A 25,570-nucleotide genomic window follows, 5' to 3' on the forward strand; every position below is an offset into this window, starting at 1 on the left:
ATTGCTCAATGTATTCACCAATCTGCAAAACTACCAATCTATTAGTTTTCATACAACTATTCCAAATGTTGGAAAGGTGTTTTGTACATAAAATAATATGCATATAAATATGGAGCCAAATTTACATTGTGCACTCTTTCTCTTTTTGAATGCTCCAAGGTTCTCCATCAATTATTACAATTATAGCTCTACTAGATCATATGTATGATCTTTCTTAACAATTTTATATTCCACATACATAGCTATATAGGGCACACTATTTAATATACTAGATTGATTGAACTTTTTTGATATAACTATTAAAACAAAATCTATGAGATGATCAATGATTGTTCAATTGTCATGCCTCTCTTGTTCTAGACAGCTCCAATATTTTTCTCAATTACATCCTTTGAATCACTTCTTAGTGTCTTAGGCTAATCTAGAGTTGGGTAACTAGTAACCATATGAATTATACTTTTAGTGATTTTGATAGGGAACCATCATGAATTCAAATAAGTACTATCCTAATCCACTCTATCTTAAACACATTTGGAAAATTTAGGGCTCATGTTAATCTCTTCTTCTCTACAATTTTGAATTCTTCCTTTAGTACACTATTATCATAAAGTCTACCATGTACTTCCCTAATTTCCATATCCCCAATGCTACCAACCTTATAGTTATAGCATTTTCTTACATCTTGTACCATTAAAACATTAGGTGGAATCATCGACAATGCACTAGAAGGGTCTTTTTTATAAGCAATAATAGGAATAGCTTTGAAAATGGGCTGCTTAACTTTGTTACTTACTAACTAAACATTTAAAACTTCCTTTCCTTCTACATTCTTTGAACTTGATACCATAATGAATAACTAGGGTTTACAAAATTTAAACTGCGTAGCACGGCTCTTGATAAATACCTTATGAAATCTAATGAATTGGTGTAGAATCGCTATTTAGATCTTTTGCAACTGCTTGGAATGGATTTCTAGATCACCTTCTACTCTAATCACTCTTTCTCAAATTCAAAATGATGTCAAATGAGCTAAACTTGATCAAACACCCTTTGAAAACCCTTCAATTAATGTTGTGTGCTTACTTGGTTGTAAGCTCAACATAAACTAGTTTCAGGCTCACTCAGCAACCATTAACATTTTCATCACTTAGCAACAACTACAAAATCAATACCAACTAGCTAGTCTGTTAGCTTGGCATCTTCTAGCATTCCACTTGACATACATAAAACAGTTTTCAAACTCGACAGTAACATGAAAAACTTAAAGATTTATCTTGGATTCCTACTAAGATCTTACATCTTTATTCATGCCAAGGTAATCTTTTTAGTACTTGAATCCTTTGGAGCTGATGTATGATATAACATTTGAATATCAGTCCCACATACCTCTTGATTTCCTAATTTGATGAGGTGTGATCACTTGACCCATTGGGTGAAGTGATCCCTTCTCCATTTGAAGTGCTACAATCATCTTTTTTTTTCCATGTCTTATTCATCTCATCTATGATGTGTTCAACATCTTCCTTGCCTTTGCCTTTATCAAATTCACAACTTGGTGCTTTTGACCTTGTTGGACAATATCTACTTATGTGAACAGTCTTCAAATAGCTAAAACATGTGGTCTAACTCAACCACCTTTAGTAGTTACCTCTGAAATGTGTCCAAATACAATTCTCAGGAACATATCCATATTCTTGACAATAATGGCAATTATAATCCCAATTATAAGAGTTGCCATTGTTCCTTACCTTTTTTTGTCTATTTGATGACCACGTGGATTTGGATCTACATTCAAAACATCTTTGTCCATACTTTTGACAATTTTAGCAATATCCTTCAAATCTATGTGTGTGCATGGCCTTGGTTCTACATTCATGTGCTTGATGACCTTACTTGTTGCACTTGTGGCACTAAACCATGTTCTTAGGCTTGACATTTTTATTTACAGTCTCACTCTGACACACATTAGTAGTATGTCATTTCTTACCACAATTATGACAAGTAGGTTTGGAGTTCTTACCTTTGTTGTTCCTTTCTTCTACACTTTTGGATGATTCTCCTTCTTCAATCCTTGTGAATCCTAGTCCAGATGTATCATTATTGGATCTAGGGGATCTCAATAATTGCTCAAAGTATTTGATGGCTTCATTTGGCTTGTTGAAAATCTTAGCAGATTCTTTTTTCCTCTTTAGATCACTCTATAATTTTTCATTCTACAACTTCAATGTAGTTATCTCAATGTCCTTGAATTTTAGTTCATAGTTGGCATTCATCATTTGACTTGAAGTATCTAGTTGCATGTTGGAAATCTTGATTAGCTCTATTGACTTCTCTTCTAGTCTATTGGTTAGAATTCTTTTGTCTTCTCCAATCATGGCTTTGTCTTTAATAGCTTTCTTCTTCTATTCAATCACCTTACATAGTAGTATGGCTTGTGATTCTTTCCCTAACTCAAGATTTTTTATTTCCTCAACTTGGACTCTATTCTTTTCCATCAGATCTGTAACTACTATGTCAAATTCATTGGAGTCACCATTAGCAAATAACTTGGTATTGTTAATCTCTTTGTATTGTGTGTCATTCTCTACAATATTAATTTCTTTCTTTCTCTTCAAAGACTTCTTTAGTTCTTCTCTTGCTTTATCTTGTTGATGTAGAATGAGTTGTATCTCAATTCCCTAATTCTTAATAATCTTTCCCAACCTATAGATTTCCATTTCAAGATCTTTCCTCAAAGATGCAAAGCTTCTCTTTCATAGAACAAGGCTATGATACCAATTATTGGAATTACAATGGGAAAGGTAAACTTCTTGGGTGGTGGTGGTGGTGGGGGGAATCAATAGTTTAAAATTGGACCCATACATTTTTTACCTCACATTCATCAAACTAAAATAACATGTAAAGCATGTACATCTACAACATATAAACATATAAGCAATCACACATATATGACACCAAATATGATTACGTAGAAACCCTCCAATGAGAAGGTAAAACTAGGGTGGGGATGACACCCACAGATCTTCAATACTCATATAGTAAAGTGTATCTAATGAAGGTTATAATGTTTTGATCATGAAACATGGTCTATCCTGTGAAAGGTCTACCCTATTAAAGGCTTACAAAGACTATTAGGTCTTACTCTGTTAAAGGATTTCAACACCTTATTAGAAGTGTGCCTAGTTAAAGGACTTCAACTTACAACTAAGTAAGTACCTTGTTAGAGGATTTCATATAACCTATTAGGACTACTTTTTAAAGTTATTTTTACTAATATCACCTGTTAGAATGTCTCAACTTTGATCTTGTGGTTAGCACTTGTTTGCTTGATAATAGATCAACTCTAAACTAATGTCTTTTCAATCCTTCTTGATCATATGTCTCTTTGTTGTATCCTTTTCTTTCCTTTGTTCTACTCTAATTGATTTTGCAATGTAATCTCACCTCATAACTTTTAAGCCACCATGAATGCTCTATTTTTGCATGTAAAGCTATTCTCTTCACTTCTTCAACACTCAGGTTGAAATTTTAGGATTTTTCCTCCTTAAGAAGATTTTAGTGACTTAGGGTTAGGTATGAATCTATGGCTAAGATTCATCCATTTTTTAGCTTAATCCTTCCCTTTTTCTAATTCGTTGCATGTAATTGGATAGGGTATTGAACTAGAGATTCATCCTTAGCTTCAAAATATCATAATTCATCCTTAAGTTGGCTCAAAAATGGTCTACATTGTTATTTGTGCCTTTACAAACAATTATGTCAAAACTGTTTCACTCCTCATCCAAAGTCTCTAATGCTTGGCATGTACTAATCTTTATATTATGATTCAACATTTGTAACTCTCAATATCCACTATTTACTTGACTCATGAATCACTTGGCATATACTCTTTGCTTGGCACTTGAGTGACTTGGCACATGAGTGGCTCGACACTCACTATGACTTGGCATGGTCTAATATATACATGTTGTGCTCGATATGTACTACTTGTTTGGCATGAACTAAGTAAATAATTTAAGTGTGTTGACACTCATTTTTCAAAAGCAATTTGAGATCAACAATGACTTAAGTGTATAGACACTCACTAGTCAAAACTAGTCTAAGATCAATATCTTCTAGTGCATGTCATTTTTTTGTCACATCCAAAATAAGATTTTATCACTCTGAATTGAGAATGCACGTACAATTGCATTCTATATGCATGGAAAATTGGTAGAGTTTAAAAAATGAACCACTTTTACATTTATTAATAGGTCTATTAAGTTTCTAAAATTATAGACAATCATGGACATTAGAACTCTAGCTGCTATGGTTGAGAGAATGTCCTTAGTAAGCCAACACATAGGAAGTCTTGATTTTCTTGCATGCTGAGGATATTACCCTTGCCTATAAGAGTCAAAGTTACAATGTCCATAATGATCTATAACTTAAAATATCTAATTAAAGACCTCTAAGAAAAATGAAAACTTGTTGCATTTTTCAGCTCCACTTGATTTCGTATGCATATGAATTGATATTACATATTGAACTATGGCCTCCTTCTGCATTGCCTAAAACCAAGAGATTCACATAGTTTGTTGTGATGTAATTATAGGTTAACATTGAGCTTCACTTAGATTCATGAATAGTCTAATATTCTCTACTAATTAGGTCCAACGACATAAAGGTGGAAGTCCATTTGTGCCCTGCCACCCCCCCCCTCCCCCCTCTAAACCAAAAATCTAAATTCCATGTTAACATCTAAAATCCTTAATAAAGGATAAATCTTTAAAGTACACAGAAGTTGGCTACTCTTAGGGGAAGTCCATCTTCATTTCATATGAGCAATTGATCACAATTCTTAGTGTTTCTATACATCTAACATGGGTACATCTAGGAATGTCCTCATTGCCTCATACATAAAATGAATCCAATGTTACAAAATGCCCCCAATAAATAATAGTTATAGTGAAATAAACACATGAAAAATGAGATATAAAAAGAGGAATCTACTTACCAATAGGCATTTCCATCGCATGTGGCCATGCTATGTGTTTCCAACATTGCAATTGGCATTACCTCTTCAATTTTGTTCTTTGTAGCAAGTGGCATAATGAATGTAGGATCAATACTAGTAGCTAAAAAACAAGATTGTTAGAGCTATTAAAAAATAAAATTTCTCAAGAAAAACACAAGTGTAGGGTAGAAGATGCAATGTACTTGAACCACCTAAAGTAACATCATCTGGGGCATGACTCTCTAACCTATTCAACATCCTCTGTAAAAATAACAAATGCATTTTATTTAGTGACATAAACAAGAGAGCATACTATAAAAAATGTTATTGAACTTTTTTTATTACTAAAAACTACATTATGACTTATTGTATAAGTCTCAACTAGGTGCATTAACTCATACTCTATCTCTTTTGTATTTAAGTAGTCTAAGGTTGAATTGATGCCAATTGAGTTAATGCTCTTGAGAGTGCATGAAGGACCTTTTGAAGTGCAGTCATAGGATGAGCGAATGACACAAATTTAAGTTCACCATTATTCCTTTTCAACATCCCACCATTGCATTTCATCCCTATTCATCACATTTCTCACCCAATGATTGACTCATCTCATGCCTATAAATACGATCCATTTATATCTCCATTTACCACATAAACATAAATCCCATTTCATATTGATTACTTATTTGGACTATCTTTATCCCATTGATAAGTCCTGATAGTGGCAGACAACTAATTATCTTAGCTGTTGATGAGAATCAATAGACAGTATTGTCTAGCTTAGGATATAGAGAAGATATGGGTACAATGAAGAAAATATCATAATTTGTGTTTCATTTATGCCTCTTCATTTTTTATTTTGTTCAAGGGAAGCCTGTCAATGCTAATAGAAAATAACAATGCACTTTCTAAGAGTTTACAATTGTTCAACAAAATAATGTTTTACAAGAAAATGTACCTGAAGAACTATTAGCTTGGAAGCAAGAACATGGTGTTGAAGCAATAGAGAAAGTGGTCAACATGAGAGTTCTACAAGTGAGGGTGTTGACCAATCTTGAAAAATTTGAATGCTGAAAAGAAAGCTATCAAAGATAAAACACCTATGCTAGAGTTACAACACATTGTGAAGTCAATTTTAAATATGGTAGAGGCAGATATTCAAAAGTTTGATAAGAATTTAAGGAACAAGAGGGAGTCTGTGGCAATATATCAGAAGGAGGAGTGGATTTAGAAAGAGCCTGTATGATATAAACAACACCTAGACAACATAGAGGATATTATGGGAGCATTGGATAGAATCCAAGAAAGTTTTGTGGTAGGTACTATGAGATTGGAATCACTTGCAAGTGTCTCTGAGAATTTATAGTCAAAATATTAGGAGGACTACAAGTTGTGCAATTTTTCATGTATTGCACCTGTATTTTCTTTTCCATTTCTTATAAGAGTGTTTCAAGGTTGGGAACTTCATGGTTTAGAGGCAATGTCATTGTGTAAGAGGCTTCAGCAAGGAAATGAGCCTCAGGATTATGATATGTACACAAAAGAACTTGATTCTTCAACTCCTTACACTCAACTCTTCACTAAATTTATTCTTCTAGTAGTGAGAATAGTTTTTACAAATTCTTGGAAGCCAAGGGACCCTGAACTTGTGCTACAATTTTTTGGATACATGGGTGAAGTTACTACTAGCTTTAGTACTTCATAATATTCTGGATCATATAGTGATACCCAAATTAATAGCAATAGTAGATACTTGGGATCCTTAGAGGGAGACTATTTAGATACATGCATGGTTACATCCTTGGATTCCATTGTTGGGCCAACATATGGAGCCTTTATAGCCAACCATTCATTATAATTTTGGGAATGTGCTTCATGCCTGGCATGCAAGTGATGTATCTGCATATGTGATTTTATCACCTTGGAAAATTATATTTTATATTGCTAGCTAGGAACAACTTATTATTTTTTAATTGTTCCTAATATGATGATAGTGCTATAGGAATTTGTGATCAACCCAACTAATAAAAAACTAGACCAATTCAATTGTGTTATTGCTTGGCATCTTCTATTCCCATTTATCATATGGTTGCAATGTTGGAGGCAACATTTTTCCAAAGTGGCAGTAAGTTTTGTATCATTGGCTTTATTCATATCTTGATTTTAATGAAGTAACATGGTGGTTTTGACATAATGCAATGTATTAGAATCCCCAAAGGAGATATCTTGGCCCCCAGTAAATAACCACACAACAACAATTCAAGATTTGATACCAAATCACAACTCTTTCTACACAAAAATAATTAATTACATGCAATGTGATGGGCTATAAGGCCTTCCCAGTTACAACCAAATACAATAGAAATTACAATAATAGTTCTACAAGATCCCTCAAGATCCAATCCAAACACTAGCTAGTCCAGATTCACACTCTGGTCGAAACCTCCAAAGAAGATCTAAACTTGTGATTGCAAGCCCACCAAACAATCTCCTTGGTCTCCCAAGCCTCAACTACTAGCCCTTCTCAAAATTTTCTCCTCCTCCACATCCTCCTCTTCAAAATGGATCATGAATAATGACAAGACAAGACACTCTACTTATACCAAACCAAGCCACAATTCGGTCGATAGAAAGTTACATTAAATAAACCCTCAAGCCACAAGTTACATTTAATAATGCAACCTATTAAATGCATTTCCCCCTCTTTTATCCATATTAATTAATAAATTAATTAATTATCTTCTAATTTTCATCATTTTCTATCTCCTCCACAATTTTTTTCCTCTTTTTTTTAGAAAAATAAATAAATTATTTTCCCCTTTATTTTCTGATGCAAGATGGTCTTACATCAGACTCCCTAGGTAGATAGAAAAAGTGTGTCCTACACTTTGACACCAAAAAAATATCTACAACCATGTTCATCTTCATCAAAGGCTTCCAATACATCAAGGACAAGAGAACAAGTCTATACATTAACCATCTATGCTTAATCCACTCAAACATTAGAATCAAATGAATCTTAGCAACCAAATCAGCATGCTTGCCCCTAGGAACAAACTAAACATAATGCTTTACAAGTAAATCCTCATCCATATCAACCATCAATAGATTAGGAATATACATATCTATAGTATCATGTAGATCCTCAATCACTGAATCTAGACTAGTATAATCCAACTCCATATCCATAGCAACTTGATTATCCATGACCAAGTGCTCTACAATTTCCATGTTAGACACAACCAACTAATCATGAAAACAAGTCTCCATCCTAGCATCAATAAAGTTAGGAATATCCCTAGTAATATCCTCAAGTTTCTCTATAGGTTCTATATCAGACTCCACAAACTAATCAATAGAACTAACTTCCACCTCAACCTTGCCATGAACTCTTCTCTCTTGAATAAGACTTCTAAAAAGCTAGAAAACTCTCTTCTACATCCATAGAATCTAACTCCAATAGCTTACAACTTCCTTATTTTATTTCTCAAATATTTTAGAAAAGGAAGCATCCACTACAACATCCACTCGAGCAATTATCTGATTAATCTTTGTCTCCTCTATATTACACATATTCTTATCATCCTAGGGTTTAATCTTCTTAGAACCATCTTCCAAGATATTCACAAACCCTCTGTAAAAAATATTCACCATGTGTTGGAGTTCTTACTAGTAAGTAACATATCATATGGATTTAAACCTAATACCAGAAAGCATAAGACATAGAGAAGCCTAAGGATCAGCTAAATCCTATATTTAGTAGGGATAAACCTTAGTTCTAGGCCAACATTAAAAAAGTCCTTAAGACTCACTTCACTTTGGGATCTATAGGGCCAAGGTGGGAAAACCTTAAGGATTCATCTTATTTACTTGATATTCTTCTCTTCAAGACTACCCCCTATAGCAAAAATGGTTAGTGTTCTATGATTTTCTTATAAACTTCCTAATCATAGTAGCTAATTATAATTAAAAGGAAAGGAAAAGAAAATAAGTAGGAACCAACACTTCTAGTTCATCATTACATAAAATGGTAGATTGATTGTTTATAATTTGTGTATTCAACAACTATATGAATCATCAGTTTGCAACTTAAAAATTAATAACTAGTGTCTTATCCATTGTTATATATAGTCAAGATCAACAACTTAGACCTATTCAGTCAACTTTTAACTAAATCTATCAATAGTAAGCTCTAAGCTTCATTCTTATCATATCCTTCTTATAAACCCTAAACCTTATCACTTACGAAAAGAAATTACTTAATTCTTTGAATTAACAACAATCAATAAGAGATACACAATTCATTCAAAATGAATTAAACCAAAAGGAACTTGTTCATTTCAATCTCCAAATCAAAGATATATAAAACGGAGACAAAACTCAAAGACACAGATATATAGAGAATTTCCTTCTTGTATTGATTTCCTTTTGAAAATTTTTACAATATTGACAAAGACTAAAAAATAACTCAGAACTTTGATAGATGATATCTGATATTTACTATATTCTAGAGTATACAAAACTAATTACATTAAGATAATTACCAAAACTAGATGGACTTCAAAAAGGTGCATAAAACATGAAAATTTTATAGACGCTCAACCTCTACTCCACATCTTGGGAATCCTTATATAGAGGATTACAACAAACTTCAGATGGGAGAGTGGGTGTCAAAACTATCTGGTCCAAAAAAAAAGAAAAAACCTTTTAAAAAGTTACATTAATATAGTTTCTACAGTTGGAGAATAGACAAGAAAGTGGGTACATAAAGCAGACATTATTTATAGAAAGAGCCTTTTCTTTAACTGTAGTGTTCTCTTCTATCTCCTTCTGTCTTCTTGTAGCAGATTCATAGTTGTCTCTATCTAAACATCCTCCTGGGATGGTAGAGCTTTAGTGTCTACAATCAATTCCCAAATAACTAAATCTAATTCTACTTCTAGCCAAGAAGCATCCCTTAGTGCATTTAATTCTTCTACACATTTATTCCACTTAGAACTAGTAATAGCCTTCTCCTCTCCAAAGACTTTACTCATATCTTATTCAATTCTAAAAAGAAAATCAATTAAATCATATACAACATTTATATTAGTCTCATTATTAGAATATGCCAAAAACCTTGGATGCCTAAAAAAATATCTTCAAAAGAATAAGACCATTCCTGCCGTTCCTTATGATCTCCATTACTATCTATTATACTAGGAATGAAATTTTGTATTCCCACAACAATCAACTTCATTTCCTTGGATTAATTGCAACTTTCTTGTGAAGAAATCAGGCCAAGAAGCATCCCTTACTGCATTTAATTCTTCTACACATTTATTCCATGTAGAACTAGTAATAGCCTTCTCCTCTCCAAAGACTTTACTTATATCTGATTCAATTCTAAAAAGAAAATCAATTAAATCATAAACAACATTTATATTAGTCTCATTATTAGAATATGCCAAAAACCTTGGATGCCTCAAAATATCTTCAAAAGAATAAGACCATTCCTACCATTCCTTATGATCTCCATTACTATCTGTTATACTAGGAATGAAATTTTGTATTCCCACAACAATCAACTTCATTTCCTTGGATTAATTGCAACTTTCTTGTGAAGAAACCATTCAACTCCCATACAATATTTATCATCTTTTTGGTATTAATAATTACCAGCTTGGGTAAATCCTTTTTCTAGGGTAGTAGAGGAACTAGGTTATTGAAGAATTGAGTATGGGGCCCCCAAGTTGTGAATAGAGGGGATAAAAGGTCTAATGCTTTGAGCATTGGAATTCAGCTCCCTATAGGCTTATGTAGCTATTGTGAAAGAATTAGTAAGGCACCATTTTGTGCATGGGAAGATTATATATTATCTTTATCTCCACCTCCTTAGCACCATCCCATTCATCAATATCCATGTGTTGGGTCTCCCCTACAACTACAATTGTAGCTTTAGTTTAAACTTCACTATAGGCCTGGTTACAACCCTTAAGCTCCTTATTTCTTCTTCCATGTCAACAATTTTCTTTTCCAATACATAGGTCATCTTCAACTAATCTTCATATTTTTCCCTTACATCAATGGATATACTATAGGTTGTGTATAATTGTTCTTGTAATGTATCCATTTTTATCTTCCCCATCAATGATGATGTATTCACCAAATTGTGGATTTGGTCACTGGATATAGTACAAACATTCCAAATAATCACATTTCCCTTGGGGGACTCCTTTATTTCCATAAGAGTTCATTTACTATCATCTAGAGCCATGCTCCAAATTGCTATTATTTTCTTGTCTATGTTGAATGTAGAGCCTTGCAACTCACCGGTGATATTAGTTTCTTCAAAAGAAACTGATCTTTCTTGTTTCCATATCTGATCCAACATAAAAGAGGAACTAAGTTCCCAACTAGGAACTAAGTTCCAAAATACACATTTGGTGCCAATCAAATTTTTATCAGTTGGTCTAGGAACTAAGGTCTAGGATTTTCTCTTCTCAATCTGATCTATCTCCTCTTCCATAGCTTTATTCAAATTATCATCTTGCAGTGCATCTTTCACTATTTTGGGCTCAATCTTGCTCAATAGACATGATTCATTTCTTAGTCTGTTCCTTGTCATTGGTCTAGCTTCCTTGTCACTAGTGATTTGTTCTGTAGGGTGATGTCTTTTCACATACTTGGATAGTTTTGGTTCTTTCCTTCTTTCCATGTTTGATCCTTCAGCTTCAGAGTCATTATGCACATCTTTGTCTGGTATTTCATCATCTCTTTCATGTGTACTAATTTCAGAATTAGAATGTGTATTTTCTTCATTCTATTACTTAGATTCTTAATGCATCTTGACATTCAGTGGCTGTGACACAGCTGGCACTGAAATTTGTTGCTGATTCCCAACTTGATTGGCAAGTTCATCTTCTATAGACATTCCTTCATAGAAGTATATAAAAGATCTATAATCATCGAGTTTCCTAGATTCATCAACTTGGACTTTTGCATGCTCATCAAAATTTACATTTGCACTCTTGATAATTTTATTAGTGTTAGTATTCAAACACTTATATGCTTTACTTCTAGTGGAGTATCCAAGGAATATGTCTTCATCACTCTTTGCATCAAACTTGTCATTTCTAGAATCTTTAAGAATATAGCATTTACAACCAAACACTTTGAAATGTTTTACATTAGGTGAGTGACCATACCATAGTTCAAAAGGTGTTGCATTTGTATCTTTTTTGACTTGTACTTGATTTAAGGTGTAGATAGCGGTGCTTATAGCTTCTCTCTAGTACTTCAGAGCAACATTTTTCTCCATCATCAATGTTTTAACAAAGTCTATCACTGATCTATTCCTACTTTATACAATGTCATTCTGTGGGGGAATTCTTGGTGTTGATGTTTGTCTCCTGATTCCTTTATCATTGCAAAATGTCTCAAATTTCTTTAATGTAAACTCTCGTCCTCTGTCTTATCTCAAGTACTTCAGACTTTTTCCTATTTTCGTCTTAGCCTTGGCCAAATACAACTTGAATATTTGAAATGCATCAGATTTTTGGTTTAAGAACATGGTAGTCATCATCCTAGAGTAATCATCCACAAATACTATTATGCATATGTCTCCTTGATAGCTTTGTACTTCTATTGGGCCACATAGTCTATATGGACTAGTTCTAATACTTCTTTGGAAGTGTAAAATTTGCTTTTGAAACTTGAATTGGTCATCTTTCCTACTTGACATTGTTTGCACATGGTATTTTTAGGCTTCTTTAGCTTACGCAATCCTTTGACTTTCTTCTTTTTGCTGATGCTAATCAGATTATCAAAGTTAACATGACATAACCTCTTATGCCATAACAAAACATCATCAAATCTAACAATAAGATAGGTTGCATCTTCTATATCTAGGTAAAAAAAAATACTCCTAGTTTGTTCTCCTTTTCCTATCAGATTTCCATCAGTGTCATAGATTCTGGCAGTTTTGTTTCCAAATTCTACTTTGCAACCTATATTGCCTAATTTTGATACACCTAGCAAATTGTAGTTCAATCCTTCAACATAGTATGCATTATCACATGAAATTTTCTTTGTTGGTTTAATAGAACCTTTTCCTTTGATTTGACATGGAGCATCATTTCCAAATCTAACACTATTTCCATCATACTGAGTAAAGGAAATAAACTTACTTTGATCTCCTGTCATGTGATGTGAGCATCCACTGTCTATGATCCATTTGTCATTTTTTTTACATAGGTTACTAATGTTGTTGCCTCATCTTCATCTGATTCATCCTTCATGGCTACATAGACTACCTCATCATCATTTTCATCAGAATCTTCTTCTTCAACAATGTAGCACTTTTTTCCTTTATCTTTGTAATCTTTTCCATCATCTTCTCTTCTATTCTTGTTCTTATTGCCTTCTCTATAATTCTTCTTCTATGTGCATCTTGCAGGAATATGTCTTACTTCATTGCAATTAAAACAAATGATATGAATCTTACCTTTGAACTTACCTTTACCTCTGTGAAATCTTCTAGCTAATAGTACTTCCAATTGTTCCACATCTTCTCCATCTATTTTGTTGTCATTGGATGCATACTTTACCTTTTTTTTTTTCTTCTTCTTCTTCTTTGGTTTCACCTCCTTAGTGTCTTTCAATGATAGCTTGGCCTTGAAAGTATATTCAAGATTCTCAGGTCTATAGTTATCAAAATTGGACAACTCAAATGTAGTGAGTCTTTCTACTATTCCTTCAAAAGTTAGTTGGTTTCCTAGTACACGCCTTAACTCTTGGATGGTTGAAACTCTAATAGCATAGATAGGAAGTAGGGTTCTTAACTATTTTCTATTAATAGTTTCATCTTCTAAATGACCACCCAAAATTCTTATTGCACTTACTACTTCTTTCATTTTGGAGGCATAGTGGGCAACATTCTCACCTTCCTCCATTTTCATGTCATCAAACTTTCCTTTGATGCTTTCACTTTTTGCTCATTGAACATTTTGATCTCCTCCATAGATATCAATCAGGGCTTTCTACATCTTGAATGCAGAGTCACATCCCTTGATGTCATCAAATTTAGCATAGTTGAGGGTAGAGGTAATCTCTAGCATTGTTTAATTGTGTTCCTTCTTTCTCTTCATATCTTCTACAGTGGGTATAGCTAGATCAACATGTTCTACTTCAATTGAGGTTTGTGCATGGTCACTTATAGATCTAAGGTGCAACTTCATTAGCTATTTCCATGCAATGAAGTTATCATTGTCGAGCTTGGGAACTTCTCTCTTGGGCATCTTGATCTTCCCTCTTCTAGTACCTTTAAACTAAACTAGAAAATGGCTCTGATACCAATTGTTATAAATGCTTTAGAATAAATGAGAGGGGGGGTGAATCAATTATTCAAGGTCCAAATGTCCAATTAAAACCTTTTATCAAGTAAAGTGAGCCCATTTAAACTATTCATGCATCCAAGCTTAAACTTTCCTACTTAGCAAGTTCTTGTAAAATCAACATGCAAGTTTAACACATAACATAGTGATTTACGCAAAAACCCAATTTGGGAGAAACCACTAGTAACATGCTACTCAATTCTCACTCTTCTAAAGTGATGTCTTGTGAAAGGCCTGCCTTATTAAAGGCTATGGCACACTATTAAATGTGACCTAGTTAAAGGATTTAACCACCCTGTTAGAAGTGGGCCTGTTAGAAGAATTTAGAACATTAACTTCAAATGCCACCCTATTAAAGGATTTACAAATGGTTGTTAAACCAACCTAATTCCATTAGATTTTACCCTAGCTAACGCCATTGTTAGTGAGTAACAACAAGGGCTTTTGAACTGATACAACTCACAACTTAACTTCTATATTTCAGATCTCTATTTAGCTCTTCACAGTTTGCCTAGATTTTAGCCTCTATAGCTCTAATAGCTTTCCCTCCTTTCAAGATTTGTCTCCTTGAGTCTTCATGCACAATATACTAGTGCAATCTCCTATATGGCCACTTATCGAAGTAGAGTCTCTGTGCTCTATTCTTCCTTCTTCTTGATGCCTTCTCCTTGACACCCTTCAACAAATTCAAACCAACAACTCTAACTTCTTGGTCTATTACTCCTTAAATAGAATTCTAGAAAATGCTTTTCCCACTTGATTCTTCCCTCCTTTAATTTTAGTTCAAATGGATTAGGTAGGAATCAATGAATCTAACCCATATCATGTTTCTTGTAGAAACATCATGAAGAGTCCTATTGAATTCACTCAAAAATAGTTTACATAAAATTTTGTGCCTCTTTCTCATCATCCTTATCCTCTATCTAGTTCACAAAATTCAAGGTAATAAACTTGTCAGCTCAGATTTGGCAAATCTTTGACTTTTCTCATATTGCAACAACTCAACATTATTGAAATTTTGGTGCTTGGCACATACTGTGTTACTCAACACCAACTATGTTTTACTGATTCTCAACACCTATTGTGGATTCACTCAGCATCCACTAAGTCTTTTGATGCTCAAATCCTAAATTTTTCTCGGCTTCTTTTGTATCACTTGGCATACACTAGATTTTGCATTTGCTTGGCAGTAACAAAAAATCTGCTCAGTATAAACTAGCTTGCTCGGCACTCACTAATGAACTTAGTTAAGCTTTGTAGAAAACCTTGTTACAACTTGTTCTTCTAAAGTTTCTAAGTGTGACCAACCTTTTTATCTTTAAGTATATTATCAATGCATCATTTTACCATTGTCTTAACTTATCTTTGCACTTCATTACAAAACCATAACTCAACATTTCCCTTAGGTACTTTTGTTACATCTTTTTGATTAAATCCTCTTCATCAATCAACTAAGTAATAGTGGTTGGATCTTATAAGAATTGTCATTCTAACAAATAGCAGGTTTGACATCAATGACAAAACAATGATTGAAAACATTCTTTATCAACAATCTCCCTCTTTGCAAATAATCTACTTCGTTCTTCAACAATGATCTTTTCAATCAGATTTCCAATAATGGATTCTTCTATCCTCATAATACTTTTCCAATTCAGAGTCCTCTTCCTACACACTTTTGTTTGTAGGTAGTTCATGATGTAGTCTTCTTCCTAGATTGGTTTTCTATTAAGAAGGGTGTACTTCCCCATTTGTTTAAGAGCAATCCTCACCAAATCATTTGGATCAAAGGTCCTATCTAGGGCAAAGGGAAGTTTGGATTAAGATAAACAATGATTTATTTCTTCTATGGCATCTTTTTCGATAATAAAATCATCTATTTTAGTGTTTTTGGCTACAAAAAAGCCTTTCCTAATAGCAGGGCCTAGATACTTTTTGTTCATCATGGGTAATTGCCAAAAGAATTCTAATTGGCCTAGTCTTTGAAGGACATATCTAGGTAATACATGAGGAGGTTGAGGAAAACCAAACACTCTTATACATGAAATGTTTTCAAATAAAAACAAACTAGCCTAATCATGGCTAAGTACTTTATCCTCATTTGGGTAGATAGATGGTCTAATTAACATTCTTAACCCTCTAGGTACTCTTTCATTTATATCTATTAACGTATTCATGATCGAAAATACAAAAACATTATAGAAAGCAATAATACTAGCATAGGGATAAAACCTTTGCCAGAAGTGAGTCTGTAATTACACATACAAGGTTTCTTCATTCTCCTTAGTAGCCTTGATGAAGTCTGGACTGATGTAGCCTATGTTTTTGAAAATGATGATATGCATCAATGATGAATAATGGAAAAACCTAAAGTTTCCCATGTCCCCTTTCAAAGCTACCTCAATTTCCTCATGTATTCTATCAATGATGTATTCTACAAAATCATAATAGACATTATGATTTGGATCTTGGATATCCAAAGCTATGATATATGCATAACTAGGAATCCATGGTACCATCAACTCCTAGTACCTTCTCAATCCCAAAGATGGTGTATCTAAAATATTTGTAGAATAATTCTAATGGAATCATTTCCCCTACCTTATTGGGAAACTCTCCCTTCTCTTTCTTTGATTTAGGAATGTGCCTCCTCATGATAGTTCTAGTGTAGAAACTTTTGGAATTCTTGAAGGTTTCATTCATCTTTTCTTTCTCAATTTTATTTGTGAGGGGCCCTCCTAGGTCAAAAACTTCACTAAAGGTCTCCCTATCCAATCTATAGAGGACACTCATATCTTTTCTTTGAAAGGCCTTGGTAGTTGGATCATAAAACTTAGTTAGTTCTTTCACCCAATCAACATCAATGATCACCTCTGGCATTATCAATTTTGCCATGTTTCTGATCTATGGATTATAGATTAGAGATTTTGTGTACCTATTTTGATAAAAAAATACAACAATAACTCATTGCCATTAGTCTTAGGCATAATGGCATCCCTACAGAAGGAGTATACATCTTTGAAGACATAGGCATTTAGAGTTTGAGCATGTGAGGACCTCAGGAGAAAATACACCCACTCTTTTGTATATAAAATTGCCAACTTTGGAATTTCTTGCTCTATGGCTTATGAAGATCCTTCCAAATCAACTTGTGCTATCATCTTTCCTTCCTCTTGTGACATGACCTCTATAACTAAAGATTTTGGTTCAATTATCTATCAATACTAGCTCTAAGAACTTTGAAAATTCTTGCAAATTTTGGCACTCAAATTCTTGTTCCTAACTTATTCAAAATACTATAACTAACAAATGAGTTGCATCAACCTTTTAATGGAGATAACATTTATAGGAGTATTTATGTATCTTAATGTCAAACTGCATGGGAAATTTAAGAATTTGCAAAAGAGCAAAGCCACAACATGTACAACTAATCATTTAATTCTTTTATGGATCTTTTTGATCCAGGGGATATTTTCCATCAAAATTTGAAGTATCCCCAAAACTCTAGCAATCAACACTAGATTTAAGTCAGAATTCTGGACCCAATGCAACTTGAATAGGCAAAAAAAAGTTTGTATGCTCAAGTTATGGCCAGTCAAAGTTGGGTCAAACTCAGGTACAGAGGCCATCAGATAGGAAAAACTTCAAACTTCCTAGAAATAGTCAAAGTTGGCATCAAACTGAAGGGTTTGTTGAGAGCTTTCTAATAATATTTGTTTCGTCAAAATCAGAGCTCATACGTGAAAGTTATGTGGTCAAAGTCATGGTCAAAGTCATGATCTTAGGGGTTGACCAAAAATAGGTGGGAAAATTTGACGATCTCCAAATTGGTTGAAAATAACATCAACTTGAAGGTCTCATCACCATGATTCCAACGCCATTCGTTTCATTGAAAAAGGAGTTCATATGTAAAAGTTATGAGTGGTCAAAGTTCACCTAGGAAAAGGGTTGACTAGTGACATGGCAAGTACGGTCAGCATGCTCAGCCAGTCAAAAGTTGAGAGGTTTCATTACATGGAAAAATGTGGTGCCATGCATATGGCAATGAAGCCCATGTGGCACCTTGGATTGTAGAGAAGATGTACACGTGGCAAGGAAATAAATAGTTTTGTGCCATGTGGTGGAAGTAGTTTATTTCACCAAAACCTTTGTTTGAATTTGAACCTGTGACCTCCTAGTTGTAAGTCTCTAGCCGGTGATCAATTGGTCTATGATTGTCTTCAATAATGCTTTCGGCGCACATGCTATTTGACTATTGTCTCGGCACCCAACTGGTGGTCTGTCTAAAATAAGTCGAGCCATCGCGCTATCTACATGGTTTAAAGCATATATGGTAAATGTTATTTTTAGACCTTAACAAACTTGCCACCCTCTTCTAAATAAGGGTTTTGTTATATGGTTGGGATTTTATACCCCAATTTTCTTTTAAGCCAAATTTGTAAATAGCCAAAGGGGGAATTCAAATAAGGGGTTAATTAATAAGCCCTATATTTAAAACAATTTGTTTTAGCCCAATTTTGGCACATTTTTATGTATAAAAAGGGGGTTACTTTTTCTTTGAAGACATGCATTTTGGATTTTCTAGAGCATCCTGAAGCCATTTCAAAGGAAAGAATTCTAGAGGTGATTTTTGGAGAGAATTTTTGAGAGCCACTCCATGATGCTGATGTTCTGAGTCTGCAGTTGAACCTTTTCAGGAAAAGTCTTCCTAGCTCTTTAGTAATTGGTCTTGCACCTTAGGAGCTTGTTAAAAGATGGTTTTGAGTTAGGATTTATATAACAACTTTGTGGATGGACTGTAGCATGTTGTAATCAACTTTCAGAGCATCATTTATACATTGGTCACTCAGTTGAGATAGACCTCAAGACATAGTCCATTTAGCTGGACGAACTCCAAAATCAAATCGGTTCTCTCTCTCTCTCTCTCTCTCTCTCTCTCTCTCTCTCTCTCTCTCTCTCTCTATCTCTCTCTCTCTCTCTCTCTCTCTCTCTCTCTCTCTCTCTCTCTCTCTCTCTCTCTCTCTCTCTCTCTCTCTCTCTCTATTTCATGTGCTTTAATGTGCTTTTAGTTTTACTTAACTATCATTAAGTTCTTTATTCTGCATTGAACTAAATCAAAGCAATTAAGTAAATTAGCATAAAGTTTGGTGTTTTAATGCACTGCACTAGCACATTGGATTTTAGAATACTATATTTCTCTCTATTTACCTTCCATCTGGTCCATGTCATTCTTAAATTTTAATGTATTTTTAGTTAAACATTAGATATTAAGCATCTATACACTTATTCTGCAAATTTTCACTAGTATATAATTGTCTAGATCCTAGGTCATAATCAGATCAAATTTGGTATCAGAGCCTAGTTTGGAAAATTGTATACGAGGTGATTGCAGGTGTATTTTTCATGATGACACTAGAAAGGGAGGAATTAACTCCATCTATGATGGTGAGTATTCACTCCATCATAGAAAAAGTAGAACTACTCATTCAAGACCATTGAGAGGAAGATGATAGAATCTAGAAATTGGAAGAAGCCAATCATCAACTTTGACTAGAGAATGAAAATCTCCAAAGGCTTCTAGAAGAAGCTAATTGAGAAAAGTAGAGCTTGCATGATATTTTTCAAAGAGAGAACATGGGAAGGAGTTCTCTTCATTTGAAGAGTGTGGGCATGTATGCACCTAGCCCACGAGTAGAAGGAAGTTCCTCATACTCTCCACTCACCCCACCTGGAAGTTCCTCATACTCTCCACTCACTCCACTAGGAAGTATTTTTGCATCGTTAGCTGTGAAGTCTTTGCCAAAGTAAGGATTCCCTTGTGGCCATGGAAGATGGGCTAATTATGGCTCAAAGGAGAATGTGAGCCATTGTGCTTTTTGCAAACAACTGGTGTACCTGAGACAGTTTCAAGCACCTACCAACCACAATGGTTGGATAGAGGCATCTCATGCATTAGAACAAAAGCAAGAACTTGAACATCACTCCATTGGAAGATTTGAGAAGCACACAAAGGGCATCAGTGGGAAACTAATGTCCAAGATGGGATACAGTGGCAAAGGCTTGGGCATCAGTTAGTAGGGCATCACCCATCCTATTGAGGAAAAGCAGAGGCCTCGAAAGCTAGGATTGGGATTTAGATAAATTGACAAGAACTTTGAAGCCCTATCGAAGAAAAATTCTCTAGACCATGTTGAGGATGAGTCTTCTATGAAGTAGAAGGTCAAGACACATGAAAAGATCTAGAACTTCTACACCCATTGCTAGATAAGTGGCCATTGGATAGAGAAGTGTTGGAAGTTGCACCCAGAACTTCAACACTTCCCTAAGTTTCTTGTAGAATCCAGTTAGCCCAGAACAAACAAGGAAGGGATCAAGGTGGCACCTGATACCACCAGGTAAGAGACTAGGGCACAGTCAGCACTAGTAGTCTCTACCACTCCTAAAGCAATCCTAGTGGAACTGCAACAAAGGAGTGAGAAACCTAAGAAGGGAGGTTCTATTGAACAATTCCATAAGAGTTGGGAACAATTTTTTGCTAACTAGCGACTTCAGCTTTTTGGGTATTACCTTTATAGGGTAATGTTGATAGTAAGCTAGTATGTTTTTGAGTATGTTACTCTAAATAAAAATTGTATGTAATGAAGTTTTATAATCCTAGGGATGAGATGTTTGTATGGCTATTTAAAGCCATTTCTCTTGTAATCCATAAAGGAGGATACTTTGAACTTCTTATTACAAAATTTGTTTGGTGTGGGGCTCTTTAGAAGAAGCACCTATTATAGCTATTGTGATTTCAAGTTGCAGAGAATGGCTAGCTAATGTATTTAAAGTTCTCCACTTTATGACTCAGTTAAAGATGGTCAGTTGTTGACCAATGTTCCTTCAGGTCTTTATCATGACCTTGATGCATATGCAACTATTTTGAGCTTTATGGTGATGCTTTTAGTCAGCTTTTCTAAAGTACAAAGGTGAAGGAATGTTTCAAGCTAAGGCTTTGTTACCATCACTCATGTAGTTTGCAAGGAAGGAGCATCAAAAGTGACTAGGCTGGAATGCAAACATGAACTACCATCATCAGAAGGACTGAGTGATAGGCTTATCATGCTCATTTTTTCTTCTTACTTTATGGTTTGTCAAGTACTATTTGTACTGCATTCCTTCTCTTCAAGAAGTCCTAGTGTGACTCAAGTACAAGTTAGATGTAAGCATTGCAGTGAAGTTTTAAAAAAAAATGGCAATAGAACTAAGATATGCATCTAGGGAGCTAAAGGTTCAATTGTATATGCTTTTGTTGGACCAAAAGCCTTTTTAGTGGGGAGGCTTGATCTGGGGGATATTTTCCATCAAAATTTGAAGTATCCTCAAAACTCTAGCAATCAACATCAAATTAAAGTCCTCAGAATTTTGGACCCAACGCAACTTGAACGGGCAAAAAAGGAGTCCATATGCTCAAGTTATGGCCAGTCAAAGTTGGGGTCAAACTCAGGTACATAGGTCATTAGATAGGAAAAAATTCAAACTTCCCAGAATTAGTCAAAGTTGGTGTCAAATTGAAGGGTTCGTCGAGAGCTTTTCGACAACATTTATTTTGTCAAAATTAGAGCTCATATGCGAAAGTTATGCCCAGTCAAAGTTGTGGTCAAATAGGATCTCATGGGTTGACCAAAAATAGGTAGGAAAATTAGACCATCTCCAAATTGGTTGAAAATGACATCAACTCAAAGGTCTACTCGCCATGATTCCAACGCCGTTCATTTCATCGAAAAAGGAGTTCGTATGCAAAAGTTATGAGCGGTCAAAGTTTTCCCATGAAAAGGGTTGACCAATGACGTGACAAGTATGGTCAACATGCCCAACCAGTCAAAATTTGACATGTGCAATTACATGGAAAAAATGTGGTGCCATGTGTATGGCAAGGAAGCCCACGTGGCACCTTGGATTGTAGAGAAGACATACACATGGCAAGGAGCGAATAGTTTTGTGCCACATGGCACCTACATGGTTGAAGCAGTTTATTCACCAAAACCTTTGTTTGGATTTGAACCTGCAACCTCCTAATTGTAAGTCTTTAGTTGGTGACCAATTGGTCTATGATTATCTTCAATAATGCTTTCGGTGCACATGCTATTTGACTATTGTCCCGTAAGAATTGGCCTTAAAAAGGCTGTCGATGGGGTTAGAACCCCCAATCGATGGTCTGTCTAAAATAAGTCAGGTCGTTGCACTATTCATGTAGTTTAAAGCATATATGGTAAATTTTATTCTTAAACATTAACAAACCCACCAACCTCTTCTAAATAATGGTTTTGTTATATGGTTGGGATTTTATTCCCCAATTTGGTTTTAAGTTGAATTTGTAAAATAGTCAAAGGGGGATTTTAGATAAGGGGTTAATTAGTAAGCCCTATACTTAAAACAATTTGTTTTAGCCCAATTTTGGCACATTTTTATGTATAAAAAGGGGGGTACTTTTGCTTAGAAGATACGCATTCTAGATTTTCCAAAGCATCATGAAGGCATTTTGAAGGAGAGAATTCTAGAGGTGATTTTTGGAGAGAATTTCTGAGAGCCACTCCATGATGTTGATGTTTTGAGTCCGTAGTTGAACCTTTTCAGGTAAAGTCTTCTCGGCTCTTCATTAATCATTCTTGCACCTTAAGAGCTTGTTACAAGACAATTTTGAGTTAGGATTTGTATAATGACTTTGTGGATGGATTGTAGCATGTTGTAATCAACTTTCAGAGCATCATTTATACATTGGTCACTTAGTTGAGATAGACTTGAATAAGTAGTCTATTTAGCTGGATGAACTCTGAAATCAAATCGGTTATCTCTCTCTCTTTCTCTTTTTTGTGTGCTTTAATGTGCTTTTAGTTTTAATTAACTATCATTAAGTTCTTTATCCCGCATTGAACTAAATTGAAGTGGATAAGTAAATTAGCATAGAGCCTGGTGTTTTAACGCACTGCACTAGCACATTGGATTTTAGAATACTCAGTTTCTTTGTATTTACCTTCCATCTGGTTCATGTCATTCTTAATGTTTAATGTATTTTTAGTTAAACATTAGATATTAAGCATCTGTACACTTATTCTGCAATTTTTCACTAGTATATAATTGCCTAGATCCTAAGTCCTAATCATATCACTTTTGATAGGACAGTCTCTAAAATTATAATGGGGTTTCCAATAGTCACATTTCACTTATTATTTCCTACTTATGACCTAGAAACCACAACATCTTACCTTTTGCCACCACTTCGTGGTCTATTCTCTATTGTTGACAACTAATTGTGTGATCAAGTGATCGTATGTTCTGATCCTTTATTTTGCTTCAATCGTGTAGTCACTGCCTTGTGTTAGCATCAAAACCTAAAATCAAAAACCCTGAGATTACCTTGAATTCATGAAGTCATGGAATCACACATAGTTAAGCATCTTAAAACTTTTCTCTTGTGACCTAGTGACTCCTATATTTATTTTTTACTTTTACTGCATTTCATGGACATGGTCAAACTTCCTTTTATTTTTATTGACTATGTGACCAAGCGACTAAACTCTTCTAACTATCTTTTCTAGGTTACTAAGTAAATAGTCCTTATCCCTTTTTGTGATGTGACTAGGAAAACACAAATTTATATATCTTTTACACAATGATCATTGGGTTACCACTAGCTTCTTTTACCATTTAGCTAACATTGTGACCCTAAGATCACCATCTTTCAAACCTTTCACCATTTTTTGGTTAACCACAGATCTTTATTAACCAGATGCCCAACCAAGCAATCAAACTTATCTCCCACTCGCATCCACAATTTGATAAAACACTTTTCCAATGTGATTGTGAGATCAAGGTAACCTTAACTGCCTTGCTTGGTCGTAATTAGGAAAAGACTTTAACATCAACCCACTATGACTAAGAGATCAAAGGGAAATCTTGACTTCACCAGGTCGTTTCCTTCATTGTTGTAGTTTGATTAGGGTCCTTGACAATGAGACTAACCAGAGTCACATGGTCACACATTTAAAACAAAAGAGCCTTTATCAGAAGATAAAATATATAAAGTAAAGTACCACTCTTAGGTATTTGAAAAGTTAAAAAGAAAAGTGGCAAGCCTAAAAATAAGGTTATGCTTAAGGTAAATCATAATCAGAAAAATCTCAAAGAAACCCTAGGTACCTGGCATAAATAATAAATCCCAAAACAAGGTTTTCGCCAGGGGATGAAAAACATATTGGGATTAACTCAATTTTCTTAAAGGTTTGGACAATTTGGTGACATAACTTGGGTAAAAAGGGCTAACACCATGCACCTTGTGACAAAAGTAAATTATTTACATGTTAGATCATAATATGCCACCTCATGTAGAAAACAAGAACACATTACAAGTCCAAGAACATGGATTTGAAACATAAACTCTTTGCAATCATAATGCATCAAGATCAACCTTCTATTTTTGTAACCATAGATCCATCTGCATGTCCTTTGAAGGCCTTGGTGCAAATTACCTCAACTTTGGCAATCTATCTACACACTCAGGAATAAATGTGCTTCGATAACACTTGATGCAATTCAAGATAGAATAATCCTAAAAGGAGATGTCCTAGCCCCTAATAGATAACCACACAATGAAAACACAACAACAATACAAGATCTGATACCAAATCAAAACTCTTTATAGAAAAAAATAAATGATTACATGCAATGTTTTAGGTTGTAAGGCATTCTTGATTATGATAAAATAGGATAGCAATTACAATAACAGTTTGGCAAGATCCCTTAAGATCTAATCCAAACACCAGCTAGTCTAGATCCACACTCTGGTAGAAACCTCCAAGGAAGATCTAAACATGTGCTCACAAGGCCACCGAGAAATCTCCTTGTTTACCAAAGCCTCAACTACTAGCCCTTCTCAAAATTTTCTCCTCCTCCACATCCTCTTCTCTAAGATGGATCATGAATAATGAAAAGACAAGGCCCTCTATTTATAGCAAAATAAGCCACAAGTCCACCACTAGCAAGTTACATTTAATAATTCCACCTATTAAATAAATTTCTCTCTTTTCTCCAATATTATTTTTTTATTTTTTATTCTTCTAATTTTCATCACTTTCTCTCTCCTCCAAAATTTTATTTTTTCCTCTTTTGTTTTTGAAATAAAAACAAAACTATTTCCCCCTTTATTTTGCATTAGGTTTTTAGGGTG

This window comes from Cupressus sempervirens, chromosome 11 (genome assembly GCF_028749045.1).
Source record: "Cupressus sempervirens isolate cs-2001-9-10 chromosome 11, ASM2874904v1, whole genome shotgun sequence".
In the NCBI taxonomy this organism is placed as follows: domain Eukaryota; kingdom Viridiplantae; phylum Streptophyta; class Pinopsida; order Cupressales; family Cupressaceae; genus Cupressus; species Cupressus sempervirens.